The 18,599-nt window shown below is 28.3% G+C and overlaps 1 protein-coding gene across 1 annotated transcript in view; it reads right to left on the bottom strand.

Moving 5' to 3' along the window:
• Nucleotides 1-18,599, bottom strand: part of Ptx1 (pituitary homeobox homolog Ptx1) — a 56,720-nt gene that overhangs the window by 23,850 nt on the left and 14,271 nt on the right. The window lies entirely within an intron of this gene.

Here is an 18,599-nt window from a genome sequence, read left to right as displayed (position 1 = left end):
GAAATTCGTGTGTGGTTTAGGTAAAAAGAATGGTTAACTATTTATTGTTGGTTTGCCAGACAATGACAATAAAATTTATATTGTATTTACCAGAATCTATCTTATTTATGCCTACTTTTATAAATTTGCCAATTTATTCTTTTATTAGAGAACGTATGTACAATAAAGTCAAAAAAATGTTTTTTCATTTATAATATTTAATTCTGTGTTTTCTTTGTGAAATGATTAATAGTTTATTTTTTCTGAGCAAATACAAGCAGTGATTTTCTAAATTCCACACCCCTAAATGAGGGTAATAATGTCAAGAATTCAATGAATGAATAAAAATAGTGTATTTGCCATGAGATCTTGCTCACTAGGAGGTTTGACGTTTTTTTACGTCATATAAAAATGTGCATTTCAGCATATACAAATAAAAGGCGTTTTTTTTTGGCTGCTGCCACTGCAAAAGTTTTTACCCACCAATAAATATGAATAATTGTTTGCCTGAAATGACAGTTAATACCTTTTAATACAACTGTAAGCCGCTACTTTGACAATTATAATTGTAATTTTTGACAGTTGGGCGTTTACAGGGGGGTAACTCGAAAATAAAGAAAAGATTTATGATTTTTTATTATTAAAAACATAAAATAATATACAAACATTTGCATATTTTTTGATTTTGAATTTTATTTTAAAAAAGAAACAAACACCTACATTTTTTTCTAGTTTAACTAGTAAAATAACATGCAAGATTTCTTCTTTTTTTCACAACATGGGTGATAAAATGGCATCTCTAAACACTGCTGCTTAAAATAATGTCATTTTTGACATTTCTTTAATTTTCAACCTGCTACTTTACGTCACTATAGTGATACAATAATATATTTTTTTATTATCTGTATTTGTTGTTTTATTTGTTGTTCTAAATAAAAAACTATTTCCTCAAAAAATAAGAAAACATGTTTTGGTACGTGACTTTTTCTATAAAATAAAAAAAATGTTTTTCTTTTTTTTTGGTGACATTAAACACTATTCTTTATAAAAAAAATAAAACTTTAAATAAATATTTTTATAGTTAACAGATGCTAAAACAATATTAGAGCATAATCATATATATTTTAAGGGTCATTTAAAACTACAGGAAAATATTTGTCAATTTTGCGTGAAAAAAATTGTGTAACATTTAAAGAAAATTTAGTGTGAATAAAATATAATTTAAATCATCCATATAATTAATATTTTTTGTATTCTAGTTAATACAAGAGATTAAAAAGAATGAATTCATAATTTTTTTTTATAAAGCCAAAAATAATTGATTTCTGGTCTCACATATGTGCAATTCAATGTCATCGTACGTGATATTTGTACGCCTATAGAGTGGAATAGATTTTGCAAATATAAGAGTATCTGAAAAATAGTTGAAATAAATTCTTTCGAAACAATGTTGTCCAAAATATCGAGCGAAATAAGGGTATATCGTACGTGACATAAAACGGAAGTAATTTTGAGGTGCATGCAGAAATATGCGAAAATTTGCGAATCGTGAGAGTCGTTATGTTTTCTTTTAATTTCTTACACTAAACGAAATATTTTTCCTTTACAATCCATTATATTTAAATAAAAACAATGATTTTTTAATAAATAAAATTTAATATCGTACGTGACATACCGTACTTGACAGATTTTTCTCTTATAATAAAACAATATATATTCTTTAAAATTTACTATCGTACGTGACAGATTTTTCTCTTATATACAAAAACTAAGAAATGAATAGAAAATATATATTCGGTTTCAATAAACAATTTGATAATAGCATAAAAAAATAATCAGAGTCAAATTCACTAATTGGGAGCTTAGTTTTCGACGCAATCTTAGCCTGAAACATGCCAATTAAAGTAAGAAATTAAATATAGTCAGTTTAAACTATCATTTTTGCCCTTAAAATGTTGTAATATTTTCACATAGTAACATGTTAGTATTTATTCCTATTCAAATCTTGAAAAAAAACTTTAAAGGGTTTTTGTTTTTTAGTCGTGGTTGTCATTCTCATGGAATTGCCCATATAGAGGTCATCACCATTCGCCAGTAAATAAGAAACAACTATGAAAGCGCAGTCAGTCATTATACCCTACACCAGCTATAAGTATAAAATTTATTTAGAATGATATCATTTGTCAATGATAGCTTTTAATACAAAACAAATTCGTGTTGAAATTTCTCTCGACACTGTCATTTGTTTTGAAATTATTTTCGAAAGAAGCGACTTTCAAGATCGCAATTTTGACTTATAGAACCCTATTAGATACACAGATAAAAACATTTACCCCCATTTTCTCAATATCTGATTATCGTTTTTCGTAACGATAAACCTCCAATTAAATTTTTTTTGTATGAGAACTGTCAGTTTATCGTCACGATAAAAAATAACCAGAGATTGAGAAAATGGGGGTTAATTTAATATTTTATCATTTCCAATGCTAAAATAAAAAAAAAAACTCGATTTAACTTCTTCAAAAGTCGTGTCAAATTTTATTCAAGTAGCGTTTATATCCTAATTGTATGTGCTAATTGAAGGTTGCAAGGTAGTACTTTAATAATTATTCAGCTTTATTCTAACAATCAATATTCATTATGTCGCTAACAGCTCAAGAACAATTAATTATAACAAACTTGAATAAGCGATTATTATTAAAAACAGAAGACATTAAATACAAAGTATGAATGGGGCTGATTGTAATATAAACCCATTTCGAGCTATAATTCAATTTGTTTAGTAGTTATATTTTATTAAATATAAAATTAATTAAAATCAACTTAATTTTTTGGTGATTTGAAATAATCTTGTAGCATTTTATTCAAGAGGCGTTTAAACCCCGATTATATGTGTTGTTTGAGGGTTGCACAAAGCGAGGTCATACTGTAATAATTATGCGGCTTTATTCTAACAATAGAGATTGATTATGTCGTTCTAAAATACATAAATTCATTTGGAAATATCTAGTAAAACCATTAAAAATTTTATAAAAAAAAATCGAATGTGAAAGGGCTGAAAAACAACCCATTGTGGGCAATAATTTGTCTATCAAATATATTTAAAATATTACATATTAGCAGTGATATTTTATTTTATATTTTTTTACACAGTATTCCTTACCTCAAATGTAGCAACAAAATCCCATATTTGTTCAACAAATACTAGACTAATTACAAAAGTTTTAAACAAATAAACGGTTTATTTTCTTTATAGAACACACTCACAAAAAGCTAATGTAAATTAAATTATATTTTTCCACAAATAAATAAATATGTATTTAAAAAACCCAAAGATATGATTAAAAAACCATCCTCAGAGTAGTCATCCTAACCTCATCATGTTCATTGTAAAACAGATGATGATGCTGCAGACAATTTAGTTATGTCTTAATAAAGATAAGATTTTTCTTTTTACGTTTTTTTTTATTATTATTATTTGGTTTGAAATAAACAATTTGTTAGTGTTTTTTTTTTGTAGGTAGTTATAATTTACAACATCCCAAAATTTGAAATTATTTTATTATTTATACATATTTTGTGCCACAATAAACTACAAAAATATTGTACTTATGTATCTTCGTTTTTTTGTATCTTATGTAGAATAAGATAAAATAACAATGTTCTTATCTTGGTCTTGGTCATGTTCTCCAAAGAATGAAGGCAACGAAAAGTTTGGTGCAGGAGAAGGAAACAAACAGACAAATAAATTGTAAATATTTTTTTATTACAATATTATTATTGTTATTTGCATAAACTACATGTGTTAATAGCACGTGTACAGTTAAAAAAGCACTGAACACATTTTCTAAATACAACCCAAATGTTATACAAATTTTAAAATTTTTAAAATAAAACTAAAAACATCCACCCTAACTATGAATGAAATTTTAAAGTTATTTTTTGTTAAAGTCGACTTTATTTTAAAATAGAACTTTTGTTTTTATTTGAAAAAAGCTTCAAATATTGTTCCAAATATTTTCAAATAATTAAAAAAAAAATTTCAATGAATGCAAATAAAAAAAATTAATTTCAAAAAAATTAAAAAAAATAAATTGTGCATAAAATTTCAAAACAAAAAGCTTTTTTTTTTAAATAATAAAACAACATTTTGAATTATATTTTAAATTTGTTTTATGGTACGAAATTTAAAATAATAGTCAACTTTATGAACTTAAAATCGACATTAAGGCTTTTGTAGTTAGGCTGAATTATTATACCCTTTTTATAACATATAATAATACTTGTGCTTAAAACTCTAAAGCGATTGGCAACTTATTATAACGAATAGCCAACTAAACAATTTTTGAAGTTTTAATATAAACAATTTTAAAGTAAAATTTAAATTTTATAACTTTAATATAATATTTTTTCAGTTTTGTGGCTGGGAAATATTAGTGTCCTTAAAACAAGTGTTTCTATTTCAGTTATGGCTGTTTGGAAATTAAAACAACCGGAAAATGAGGATAAATGTTTTCTTAAGTATCTCTCGTATGCCTTTTCTTTTGTTACAGAAACCTAAAATAAATACACACCACCACCGCCACCACTTACTACAAGATTTTCCTATTTTCCCATTTATCTCATGTATTTTTTGTTCCATTCTTATAAAAGACGGGGGGTTTCTTCTAGTTATGTATGTTTCCAAATCGTGGCAGACGACACGGGAATATGAAATATTTCCAATGTCGTTGTTGTGTTAAATTTCCGTATTTTATGCCACTTTAATATTTTACCAACGAAGCATGCTTCTTGTGCCACACAAATAGTGTAATACATATCTATAATACAAGTGGGTGGATGTATGGAGTAAAATATTTATATATTTGTTTTTCTTGTCAGAAAAAGTCTACTTGGAAAACGATTATGAATTCTAAATGTGTACAACAACAGCAAAATTAAATGTTATCGATTTTCTTTAAGAGAAAAATCTGCAAAATATTTAAGATAAATTTATGAGTTTAAAGAAAATGAAGGCAATGCGAAAAGATAATCACTGAGCTAATCTCTGGTTAAGCTAGAGTCAAACAGATATAAATATTGACAAAAATATGTTGTGTAGTTAATTTATGAATAAAAATTTGGTATAAATATAAGTTAAAAATTAGGTTTTACCAATATGGCCATTTTCGGAAATGTTAAAATTTTTCAGAAATATTGAATGAAATAATCATTCCAATCAGTCCATAATTGGCGGATGGGATTTCTTATCAAACATATAGTTGCAAAGATTAATTATCGGTGACGCCAACTTTAAAGTGCCTTTCCTACATAGAAATTTGAATAGACAATAACGAAAACTTTAGAAAAATATCTAATAGATAAAAGAACGTAGTCAATATATTAATCTTTAATCTAATATATAATATGACTAGGGTTTTTAATTTCCCGACCTTTTTTGATTCCCGGGAATCGGGAAATTTTTTTCTACATTCCCGGGTAACCGGCTATTCCCGAAATATATAATGATACTGTAAATTAGGAATATTATGGCCAAATTTCATATAAAAACTTAGTGTTCTAATTATTAAATACAGGTCTTCGAATTAATTAATAATATTTGAGCTTAATTCACTAAAATCTTAATCCGTAATTAAAAAATGCCAGCCTTTGATTGCATAAATCCCTTCCTAATATTTAATTGTTTAGATTCATTCCAAAGCCTTTGCTTAAACTGAATTAATTTTAAAGTTAATTAATAAAAGAATTTATTCAAACTTTGAATGATTAAATTTTTGTTAAATCAAATCATTTCCAAAATTAATTGAAAAAATTGTCTTAAACCTTTTTGTACTAGATTTTAATTGAAGAAAAAATAAATCATTTAAAATTAAATCAATTAATAGCCATTTTGTTATGCATTTGAAGACGAAATTTAAAGAAATTAGAATGATTCAATAAGAAATAAATTCTATAAATATCTCTTTTTAAATTTTCATACGAAAAAACCCCAGATAAATAATAATAATAAGTGGTCTATTATTGCATTTTGTTGAAAAAAACTGAGTTCTAACTTGTTTTCTATGTATTTTCGTTAGTTTTTAATTCCCGGGATTCCCGACTAAAAATCCCGGGAATCGGGTAGTGAAAAATTGGCAAAATTCCCGGGAAATTTGTACCGGGAATTCCCGGGATAAAAACCCTAAATTCTTGTGCTGTGCTCAAGACTTGGTATTCATTCAAATCATATCAGAACTAAAATAGTATAAAAGAGCTTTAATATATAAAATTTCAGCTTCCCGGAGATTAAGCTTTATTCGAGAGGAATATTTCACAACAAAAAAGTAAGAAAATATAGTCGTTCAAGCTCGACCATATACAATTTTCTTTTAAAATTTCAATAATTTGTTTTCGTGAGTGATTTTCGGGAATTATGATCAATAATAAACCGATAGCCATAAAATTACGTCGCTTGATTTCTATTTATATGAAACTTATTAATGTTAAATTGTATTTGGATACCAACATTTTTAAAAATGTTATGCTCGTTAAAGCTATTTTCGGAAGAGGATCCTATATGGAAGCTATTTTGTCTTTTATGGTCTGATCGTAATAATAATTTCCGTATAACTTATATGGGAGCTAAAACGTATTTGTGGAGAAATGTATTTATTACCGATAAAGTGCTATTTCCGGAGGACATTTGTATAAAGGTTAGGTGAAATAATGGGCCGATTTTAACAAGTTTCAATAGGCTTCGTCCTTGGGCAGAATATATGCCAATTTTTATTGAAATATCTTCAAATTTGCGCACAAGTTTACATGGACAGTCAGCTAGCTAGCCAGATGGACGGACATGATTAAATCTACTCAGACAGTGATTCTGAGTCGATCGGTATATTTTAAGATCAGCATTGGAAACACAAATGCAATTATATCCTCCCCACTATGGTGGTATAGGGTATAATCTCGAAAATTATTGAAATTTTAAAATAAAAATGTTTTTGTTCATTTACTCAGTGTCGGACTATGGTCGGGCTTGACCGACTATACTTTCTTACTTGTTTTGCATAAGATATACATATAAGATTCGAATAAACATTGATTTAACAGAAAGACCTTATTGTTTAATCTAATACTCTAATATTTCTTGGCAATCATTTCATAATCATTTAAACTTATTTAAAAGAAGGCAAAAAAAAATATCTCCTGATGACTAGCAATGTTTTCAAAACTTAATAGAGTTTATATTTCTTTTTTGCTATTCTTTCATTTCCTGTTGTCCCTGACATTTTATGGCTGCAATATAAAAATGTCCAGTTTATTTAAGTTTAACGTTAAGATAATCTCTCTGGAAAAAAGACATTTTTAGAAAATTGACCGAAACAAAAAGAAAAGTAAAGCAAAGCAAACAACAATCTATAATGAGTTTGAGGCCAATTGGTTTGATGGTGTCTCTATCTATCGTTGTTAAAGGAAATGCATTAGGATTTAAAAGTTGCTAAACATATCCACATCCTTAAACACATACATACAAACATGCACTAACAAGTAGCCACACGGTAGTAGTTGTAACCATATGATGATATTGGTCTATAATGACATTATAATTTATTTTTTCTTTAACATCTTAGTCTGCTTTTGTTTGGGACAAAAACCTAAACCAAACAGATTGATATATGGTTTTCGATGTCATTGGAAACAAAAACTCATTTGTATCACTCACTCGACAATACAACAAACTGTGGGGATGTTTTGTGGTCTTTTAGTGCAACATTTGCCAGGCAAAAGAGAGTAGGGAGTAGTTAGTGGCTGTGTATGGGCTGTGATTATCATCTGTTCTGGTTAAACCTCACAAGAAAATTTATGGGTTCATTGAAGCAATAAAGGCAATTATATCGTTTACATATTAGAACAATTGTTGTCACATCGATTATGCTTCGTTCAACGACCATTGATCGAATTACATGTGGCAACAATTTGTGAAACTATTTCACAAAATAACTTGAATGTTAAACACTTTGTTAGGTTTAAAATATTGTGTCGTTTTAATAAGATTTTGGTGTGAGTTAATATTTAGAATATCAATAAAACTTTAAATTTGCCAGTAATTATGGGTGGATGGGTCAACCGTTCGTCACTATGAATTTATATCCTTATTTTATTTTAATATTAATTATAAATATATTTATTATAAGCAAACAATTTATATTCCAACTTATTGTCCATTTCTTTTAGTAGAAACTAATTTAGCTATATTATTTTTTTCTCCCCTAAAATCTCTGCTGTCTGCTATTTTCAGTTCTACTCTCAGACATGAAAATCTTATCACTATAACTTACATTCGTACTAAAATTAATGAGTTTATTTTTTTCTCGTTTAGATTAGATTTTGTTGGTTGTGATTTTCGTTAGTTTTTGCCACATTTCTTCTTAAGATCCTTGTTGTACTTATTTACTTTACTATCACAGCCATTATGGCAGTGATTTTCTTTTTATCATTAGGTTTTTTTTTCTACTATTTTTATTTTTTTCGGTCCCCCTTTTGTGTTTTCTACTGTCTCTTTTAGTTCCTTTCCCCCTCATTTGGTTTGTTCCACAAAATGAGATTGGCTCATTATATTGTCATTTCATTTAGTAAAATGTTTGAGTTTTTGTTGGAAACCTTTATCTGCTTTATGTTGTTGACCAAGTAAGAGCAGCCAAGTGGTGGCTAGAAATGGAGTTACCCTTTTTTTAGTTTGGCTGCGAAGTGTGCTGTAGTCTATAGTTTTAGTTAAGGGTTGCTTATATTCTATGATTTTTTTTTGTTAATTCATCCTTTGGCTTTTGTCTGTTTGGTATTTTTTTGCAGCTATTTTTGTCCTTGTTGATTTTTATTATAGTTATAAAGGATTAAGTTTACCGTCTGTTTTTATTTTTATATTCATATGTATGTCCTTTTATTTGTGTGACTGACTACAAGTGCATATGTTGCTTGTCCTTGCTTTTTGTTTGATTTCAGTAATAATAACAATTGACTTTTGTTTAGTAATCGGGGCTAAGTAAAAGTGAATTTTTGTTAGTAATTTTTATAAATTAATTTGACCACAGGATATTGTGTTATAATATTTATATGTATATCATTAATCAAACTAGATGTATGTTTTGTTTTTCTTTTGGGGAAGGAAGTAAAGTAAGTATATTTAAACATACAGCTTTAGGAAGGAATTTATAAAATATTTACACCAAGTTTCGGGTTATTTTTTGCTAGTAAACTTTTGTCTGGAAAAGCTGATTGCAATTCCATTTCTGCAGCGTTACATACTTTGTTAGATCTGAATTTTATTTCTCAGCAGTTTTAAGATAATTATTTTAATTGATATTGAACAACTGAAGATTGCTGATGAAGCCTATAGCTGGGCTGAAAATTAAAGTATGCTAATTGTATTGGCTTTCTCATTGTAGTTATTAAAGTAATTAAACTTCAGATTAACTCTTTGCGGTTGGGTGGTCACTTTACTAACCACATTTTCTATAGTCTTTAAAACATAGTTTAATGGCATATATTTCCATTTTGCTAAACAATTATATTTTATGAAGTCATCGTTTATGATTTTTTATATTAATTTAAAAATATTGTAAAAATCAGTTTTTTTAATAGAATTTCACGCATTCAATAAAAAAGGGCACAGAGTGTTTATTGCTCATCGAATTCAGTATTAGTTTGCAATTTCGGTTATTTGGTTAGAAAATATAGTCAAAAATATTCGATTTCCAAAAAAATGATTCATTTTTATCATAATTATTTTTAATGCCAACCGCCACGGTGGTTACTAAACTAACCACTTAACTTCACAAAAATCTTGGAATGTGATGTTTTTTTATGTTTTGATTTATTTTTTCTTATTTTTTTATAATAAACTAACCTTGATTAAAGTAAAAAGCGTGGCTGAAAGAGTTAATAATAATTCATATCATATTAAAATGTGATTTATTTGCACTAAAATATGTATATAGGGACGAAACGAATAATAGTCTTACCAAAAGTTCTACAGAATTTAAAAATTCCCTTTAGCTTTGTTTTCACATAAGTTCAATGTTCATATTTTTTAACAGATGCTTGCATAATACTTAAAGTAAAAATGTTAATAACTTTAGAACTGTCAGACTTTGACATGTTTGATCTCATATTAAAACTAATGAATCGTCTTTAAATTTCCAAAGATTTTCCTTGAAAATGAGCACGACATTTACTTTAAAAAATATTTTTATCAGAAAGAGGATAATACGTATGATAATAAGGGTCCTTTGAAGAAGTATATCTCGAAATTCATGTCCTTAACTTTCGAATTGTATGCTTAAAATATGCTTAAAAATATATTTGAAGTTTTTTGATTATTCTTGGAAATGTTTTGGTTCAATATCCCAGGTTCTAAAGAAAAGGATTTTTAGGAAAATATATTGAATCTAGGCTACATAGGCATTACTATGAGATCAATATTATAAAAATTGGAAAAACGGTTGAAAAGCTATATAACAATGAAATTGAGCGATTTTACGCCATTAATTTGAACTTTGAACCTCGATAAAAAACAACTTCAAATTTTGTATGACCATAAAAAACAGTGCAACAAGTTTTAACAAATTTGGAACAGTTTGGAATAGTTTCCTCCATATATTTTATTAAATATTTTAAATATTTTTTTTAGATACTGTTAAAATTAAATTCAAAATGAATACAGACACACATCTGTGTCAGGGACAATCTTTGCAAATAGATTTAAAATACCCAGAACTTTGATCCTATCTAAGCACATGTTACCTGAAAAAGACCTAAATACACAAATTTAAAAAAATAACACACAAAGGATAAAGTTTGTCTACAAAAAAATCAATTTTCAAAAAAACAAGCAAAAATAAAACAATTTTACATAAAAAAAATTTACAATATTTTCATACTTAAATAAAAAAAATCACAAATATCAACAGATAAATGCACAAATTGCATATGTAAAAAAGTCCTCGAATAAACACACATTCAGAGAAATGTTGTTTTTGGCTAGTATTGGTGAAAAATATAGCTGACAACAGTTGGTGTTTCCGTTTCCTTCCTTTACAGGACTCATGTATGAATTGTGTGTGTTAAATTTTCAAGTTTGAGTATTTACTTTAGTGTCGTTGTTGTCGCATTTGTTATTGTTGCAACAGCAATAACAACGACAAAATTGTAAGGTTGCAGGTAAGCATTGTTAACACACAACGTGAAGCAATATTGTTGCTTGCTATTGTGGCAAGTACTTAGTAATACAATGTGTGTTTTTGTGAGATATCATTACAATTTAGCTATATTAATATGGTAATGTTGCAAGTGTACATCTATGTACACCCGAAACAAATAGATAGTTGTAAAGACTAGATTTTAGTTAATTTTTTTGATTTAAAAAATTCATGAAAAATCGAAAACGGCCGAAATTGTTCAGGTTTATTACTTTGTCGTAAAGCCACAAGTAATAGGAACAAAATGAGGAATCGATCATGAAAAGCGAAGGATTATTTTCGAATTTATTCACAATTTTGTTTGATATACATAAAACTTCCTATGCTATGAAAAAATTTTGGTACATATATTGCGTTTTAATCGGCTTAGTAGTTTCGAAGTTATATTAACAAATTGAAGCAAATATATATTTTTTATGTGAAAATAGCAATTTTAAAAAAATCATGAAAAATAGAAAACGGTAGAAATTGATTGGATTTATTGCTTTATCGCAAAACCACATGTAATAGGAAGAAAATGAGATATCGATCATAGAAATCGAAGGATTATTTTTGAATTTATTCACAATTAAGCGAATTCGCGCATTTTCTGAAAATTGCATGTGCGTGTACTTTGAATGTATATTTTACATGTGTTTATACCCTACACCACCATAGTGGGGAGGGTATTATGCGTTTGTGCAGATGTTTGTAACGCCCAAAAATATTAGTCTAACAGCCACCTTAAAGTATACCGATCGACTTAGAATCACTTTCTGAGTCGATTAAGCGATGTCCGTCCGTCCGTCCGTCCGTCTGGTTGGCTGGCTGGCTGGCTGGCTGGCTGGCTGGCTGTCCATGTAAACCTTGTGCGCAGAGTACAGGTCGCAATTTTGAAGATATTTCGATGAAATTTGATACATATCATTTTTTCGGCTCAAGGACCAAGCCTATTGAAACTGGCTGAAATCGGTCCATTATTTCACCTAGCCCCCATACAAATGTCCTCCCGAAATTGGACTTTATCGGTCATAAATGTTTAATTTATATATGTATCTCCACAAATTCCGCTCCAAATAAGTTTTATATACACAAAATTCATGTCACCAAATTTTGTTACGATCGGTCCATATTTAGTCATAGCTCCCATATAGACCCGCTTCCGAAAATCACTTTAACGTGCATAAATCGCTTAAAAATGTTGGTAAACACACAAAATTCAACATAGTTAACTTTAATATACACATAAATCACACGACCTAATTTCATGGTGATCGGTCCATAATTGGTCATTGCCCCCATATAAGGCCCACTTCCGAAAATCACTCAAAAATATAAATTATTTAAATTTTAAAAGAAAATCTTTTTTTGCTCTTTTACTTAGTGTAGGGTATTATATGGTCGGGCTTGACCGACCATACATTCTTACTTGTTTTTTATTGTAACAAAAACAATTAGTTAAAAATCGGAAACCATATCCAAAACGAATCTCATCGAAATGTTGGAGCTTCATTGGAAATGCTATTACTGACCCACAAGGATATGTGGAATGATGTGGTTTTCGTGGTAAAGCCAGACACTTTTCAATCCATACAATACACTTAATCATGTCACAGCAAGTCAAATACATACATAAAATATCAATACTGCTGAAATATGATAATACGGAAATTCTTCAGGATTTATTATAAAATCCTGATGTATTCTCTTAGCATCAATATAACTAACTTTCTTCTTATGAGTGCAAATTTCTATGAATATTTTTTTGTTTTATATTTACAACCCTACAACAGCATTTGGTGATATTTTAATGTCATTGCTTATGTTGTTATTTGTTGCTACCAATGTTTTAAATGTTGCAACAACTTCTGCTACTAGGAGTTCAACAGACTAACGGACATTGTGCTGTATTTTTGGTGTTAAAATAATGGTTTTGCAACGTGTTCAACATGTGTGCATTTGGGATTTCAATTATTGGTTTATTTAAAATGTTTAAAAAAGGTATTGGGGTAGTTTTCTTTTATAAAAAATGCATTTATGTATCGTATTTAATAATATTTTTTTTCTGATAAATTTTAATAGCATTTATACGTGCGTTATTATTTTTTTTTTTTTTTTGATTTGTATTAATATATTCCCCAGTTTTATTAAACAGAATTTATTTCAAGTTCATTTGATAGTTTTTATTTTTAGTACAAGTTGGACATGTTTTAAATACTTTTTTAATCCTTTTGAGTGATGCGTTTGTTGTGTCGCTGGTTTTAATGCCACAGAGCAGCAACATAAAAGTGAACAGGAAAACACAATAAACTCTTTTTAAGTTTTTTTGTTATGCGTTTGTTTCAAATTTAAATTTAAAAAAAAAATAAGTACACACACTCAAAATTCTATAAAAAAATATCTACATACAATATTTATTATTGTTGGAATATTATTTTGTGGCAGTGAATTATGTTGTCAACAGCTGTATGGGGCTTGGGGGGCTTAAGTCACCACTTCCAGCCATTATCCTACAACACATGTTTTGTTTCTTTGTTTCATGCAGCATTTTCATTTCCATAATTGATAATTTCAGTTTTTTTTTTATCATATTTTTATTTCATTGTGTTATTTGAAAGAATTTTTTTATAAAGTGTCTTTTTTTTTCTTGTTTTATTTGAGAAATTTTTAACTTTATTTAAAAATGTGTCATAATTTTATGATTTTAATAATATTTATATACAAATTATGATTAAAAGATTATAATTTAAGATTAAATACTTTATGGTAGATGCGAGTGTGTGTGTTTGAGTCTGTATATATGTATGTAGAGCACGAGATATTAAATGAAATGTGTCTACAAATCATAGCATTTGAATTTTTTAAATATTTTAATATCTTAAATGGATTATATACAAAATCCCTAGAGATTATAGACAAATATCAAAGCAAACGAAAAAAAAATTTAGTATAACTCAATTTATTCAAATACAAATCATATAAATTGATTGATGATGAAATTTTTTTTAGCAAAGTTTGTTAAAAATTTAAAGAAGATATAGATAGAATTCCTTGAAATTTATTGGGTTTAAAAAGTCATTATTTTATTCTTTCTAGAGCATTTAAATAAAAGTTTTATTTAAATTTGTTTTTAATATTAATTTATTTTCTTCCTTATAGAGCACTTTGAATATTTCGAAATAAAATTCGAATTTTAAAACATATCTTAAAAAGCCTATATTCTGAAACTACATTAAAATACTTTAAAATTCATTACAATTTTTAAAATTTAAAAATTTTTAATTTCGAAAATGGAAAATGTATAATTTTGGCCTCAAATAAAACTGAAATTATTTTTATAAGAATCCTCATGATTTAGAGATTGTTTTAACAGCTTTAACCATTTTTCGAACATAAATTCGAATTGAATTTCGAATATAAAATTGCATATGCCGAATTTCAGAATGTTCGGGTTACGGGAACTGGTTTCAAATTGAGTTACAACTTTCGACGTAAACTAATATACAAACTAACATTGCTAAAAAACTTTTTAAAAAGTAAATCGAATGTAAAATATAAATTGACTCCAAGCAAATCGTACGATTCATGTCCCTTCTAAAATTACTTTTTGAGTCGATTAAGCGATGCCCGTCTGAATGGATGGATGTCTGGCTGTTTGTTTATGTAACATTTGGCGCATGCATTTCTGTCAGTCCAAGGACAAAGCCCTTTGAAACTGGCTGAAATCGGTCTATTATTTCACCTAGCCCCTATACAAATGTCCTCTCGAAATAGGACTTTATCGGTCATAAATGTTTAATTTGTACAAATATCTACACAAATTTGTACCAAATAATTTCCGAACATAATTCATTACTTAATAAGCTTATCCTGATCTCTTAAATCTTTTCATAAAAAAAATAAACTTTATTGAGTTTGGACCCATCGACAATGAGTTTCGAAAACTGATCTAAATCTGATTACCATGCCAATGGCAATATAATGACAAGTCCCCTTTATATAAAGCATTGGAACTAGAGATAGTGGAGACCCACTCAGGTACGTGTAATGTGATAAAAAAAACTAAATGGAAAATTTCCTAGTACATTTGACTGTTAATAATGAAATTCAAATGGTTAAATCGGCAAAGTTAACCTATTGTTAGATTGAAATTATTTAATTGATTAAAATCTTCGAAATTTATTGCTAAAGTCTTTGTAATATTTCAATTTTAAGTTTTAATCTAAATTAAAAAGATACAAGGGAATTCCCTTCCTAAATTAAATTTACCAAAAAAAAATCAAATAATTTTTACACCCCAACTGAAAACAGTTTTTTGACAAACATTTTCGTTGTGCATTTGTGACATAAAACAAATTAACAGCAAATTAATGACTCAATAATTTACACTCCAAATTACTAAAAACGCAAAGAATCATCTTAAGAATCTACACCGATCACAGGCAAAGTAGGCATGAAGCGAGTATAAAAATTCTCAAGATCGCTGGTGGAAACAAAAGAAATCATGCTACAAATTGTAGATGACAAGTTGAAATGTGTGAACATGCTGGGAGAAATGATGATATAAAATAGAAATATAAAATAAAATGAATATGGTGACAAACATAATTTTTTGTCACTCTAGAAAATCTACAAAATAGGCGATAATTAGTCAACATTATTTAGTATACGTAATAGAGATGTGGGTGTGTTTTTTTTTCTTCTTTCTATTTTTCGAAAATACACAACATTTTAAATATATTATTGTTAATTTGATGAATAGAATGATGGCTATTAGGAATTATTTTTAAATATACAATTTAATTTTGTTAGGATTAAAACCGACACTATTTGAATATATAAAACAACATTAACACGATTCTTTTTATTTAACTTCAAAGGAAATATTAAAAGATTAACAAGGAGAATTTAAATTGCAAAGGAAAAACATGTGATACAGGGTTTAGTTAAATGATTTTCTGATTCATTAAAATTTAGTTTAAAAAGTTTGTGCTAAACAGTCAAAAAAAAGTTTTACTAAATAAAAGAAATATGTTTTGATTATTATTATATCTAATGAAAATATGTTATATTTTATGTAATTATTCAAATCACTTGTCACTTTATTAATTCTAATATTTATTTATTGTATAACAACAAGTGGGGTTAAAGTGTTTCCTTTTCCTCTTTATTTTTTGATGTGAACACTCGCACACTTCTTCGGCTGACCTCTGTTGCTCTCAAATGTCAGTTCAATTCCCAAAACAATTTGTAAAAAAAGAAATGCCAAACACACATACTCAAATAGAACAAAACTTCAAAAACAAAATTTAACCAACAACAAAATAAAACTGTAATAAAAACGACATGCACTTGATAATTTTATGAGTCAAGAGCATATCAAATTTCCTTATGGCTAAAAATCAAAATAGAAAAACAAAAACTCCCTTACCGAATATCAAGTGAACGAGTACTACAACAACAAATGTGGGCCCAACATAATTGAAGTGTCAAACAGCGAAATTATACAAAAGCCGCTTATTTTAACAGACATAAAGGCAACACTAACATCCCAGCAGTTCTGGGTGACTGTACCAAACTAGTGAATTTGCCTATCATTTGGGGTGTACACTAGTTACATAAATAGCTACGTGACTAGTTATTTGAACATGTGCTTGCCCAAAGCAGTGAGACAATTGACGCTATATAGGTTACAAATAGACTGTCCGAAGTAGTCAACCTTACTAGATGCCTAACTTTAGCTACATAACTAGTTACTTTTAAGCTAATTGACCTCAAATAGTCAGTTAAAAATACATCTCCTAGACAGTCCAATAACGTATTGTTTGTAAACAAATCTTCCTTTGTCTACTCTCCAATATTTACTATCTAAAGTGCAGTACAAAATAAACCTTTTACTGATTACACTCTTGATTACTTAAAGACACTAAAGTGACAATTGATTTCACGCTAGATTACATGAGATTTAGGTATACTTAAACATATATAAAATAAATCTTATGATAATTATATCAACATGATTTGTATTAAATCAGTTTGTATGTAAGTGACTACACTCTAGATTACTTAGAGACACTTAAGTGACAATTGATTTCACTCTAGATTATCTGGGATGTATAAGGTAAACAATTGACTTCTCTGAACTACAAAGAGCACATTGGAGTCAGCAACTACTTGTAAAACTGCTGGGAACATTTCACACACTCACTTCCATTCAAACATACAAATACTCATGATAACTCTTGCATAGAATAAGTGAAAGTATGATGCGAGAGTTTATTGTATATTTCAAGTTGCTTCATCGTCATGAGAGAGGGGTGTTCAATTAGCCGTAACATTTCTCCCAGTTTCTTGTTTCGTTTAGTTTATCGAACATTAAAAATTTGTATAATTTAACTAATGATTACACAATGATTAGGTCGGAATTCCGGGGAGTTTTTGTTGTGTATTCCAGAACATGATGCGTGAAAAATGTTATCACAATAATAGCAGCAACAACAACAGCAAACACTGCAGAAGCAGATCAGCTAGCATCTTTTATGTTTTGTAGACAAAAGAAAAAAAATTCGAAACGAATATTTTTATATTTATTTCGAACAAGTGTGGCGCAAATAATTGCTGTAAAAGTGGCATGATTTTTTGTTGTTGTTTATGAATATGAATTTTCATGTTCATTTCAGTTTCAGTTCTTTGATAAGCAAAAACCATCTAATGTTTGTTAGTTTTGGCAATATCGATGCCACCGTAAATGATTTGTTTGTTTTTCTTTTGCTCTCTTCTATTGTTGTTGAGTGTATTACGTATTCATGGGAAATTGTGACAGCTGTTGATGACATATTTTCCAATTTTATTTGTTGTCACTTTTGACAACAATTTTTGACTAGCAGAAAAAAAGCTTAAATAAATTGTTTATCGGTTGAATAACAGCACTTGTTGAAAGTATGTGAAAAATCATGATATTAAATATTTAAATTTAAATAAATTTAAAGATGAAGTGCTTTAGTCTCTGCTACTCCTCTTATGGCGTTGGATTTGTGAAACGCTTCGCAGTCCTTCAGATCAAATAGTCAAAATCGCCATAGACTGAAACCCACAAGGAAGGACACGAAGAGTAGGCAGATTGTCTCTTACATGGCGTTGTCAATTATGTTGGCGGTATTTATCTAAGCTGTGGAGGCATTAAAAAAGCTGTCGAACGTTACACCCAAAATCTTCGGAGTATTTATAGTTGGATCATCGGCGTACGAAATCACATCCATAACATATCGAAGTTCAGGTAGTTGAGGGAGGTGTAAATGAAAAAATAGAGTTCCTGACTGACTCCTTTTTAAATTCGGCAGCTTTCGTGCGGGTTTTTCTAGACTCGACGAACGACTGACGGTCACTCAAAAAGTTCAAGTTCAT

The sequence above is a fragment of the Calliphora vicina genome, chromosome 1 (genome assembly GCF_958450345.1).
Source record: "Calliphora vicina chromosome 1, idCalVici1.1, whole genome shotgun sequence".
In the NCBI taxonomy this organism is placed as follows: domain Eukaryota; kingdom Metazoa; phylum Arthropoda; class Insecta; order Diptera; family Calliphoridae; genus Calliphora; species Calliphora vicina.
The sequence above is the reverse complement of the archived record's forward strand: the minus strand, read 5'-3'. Positions and strand labels throughout refer to the sequence as shown.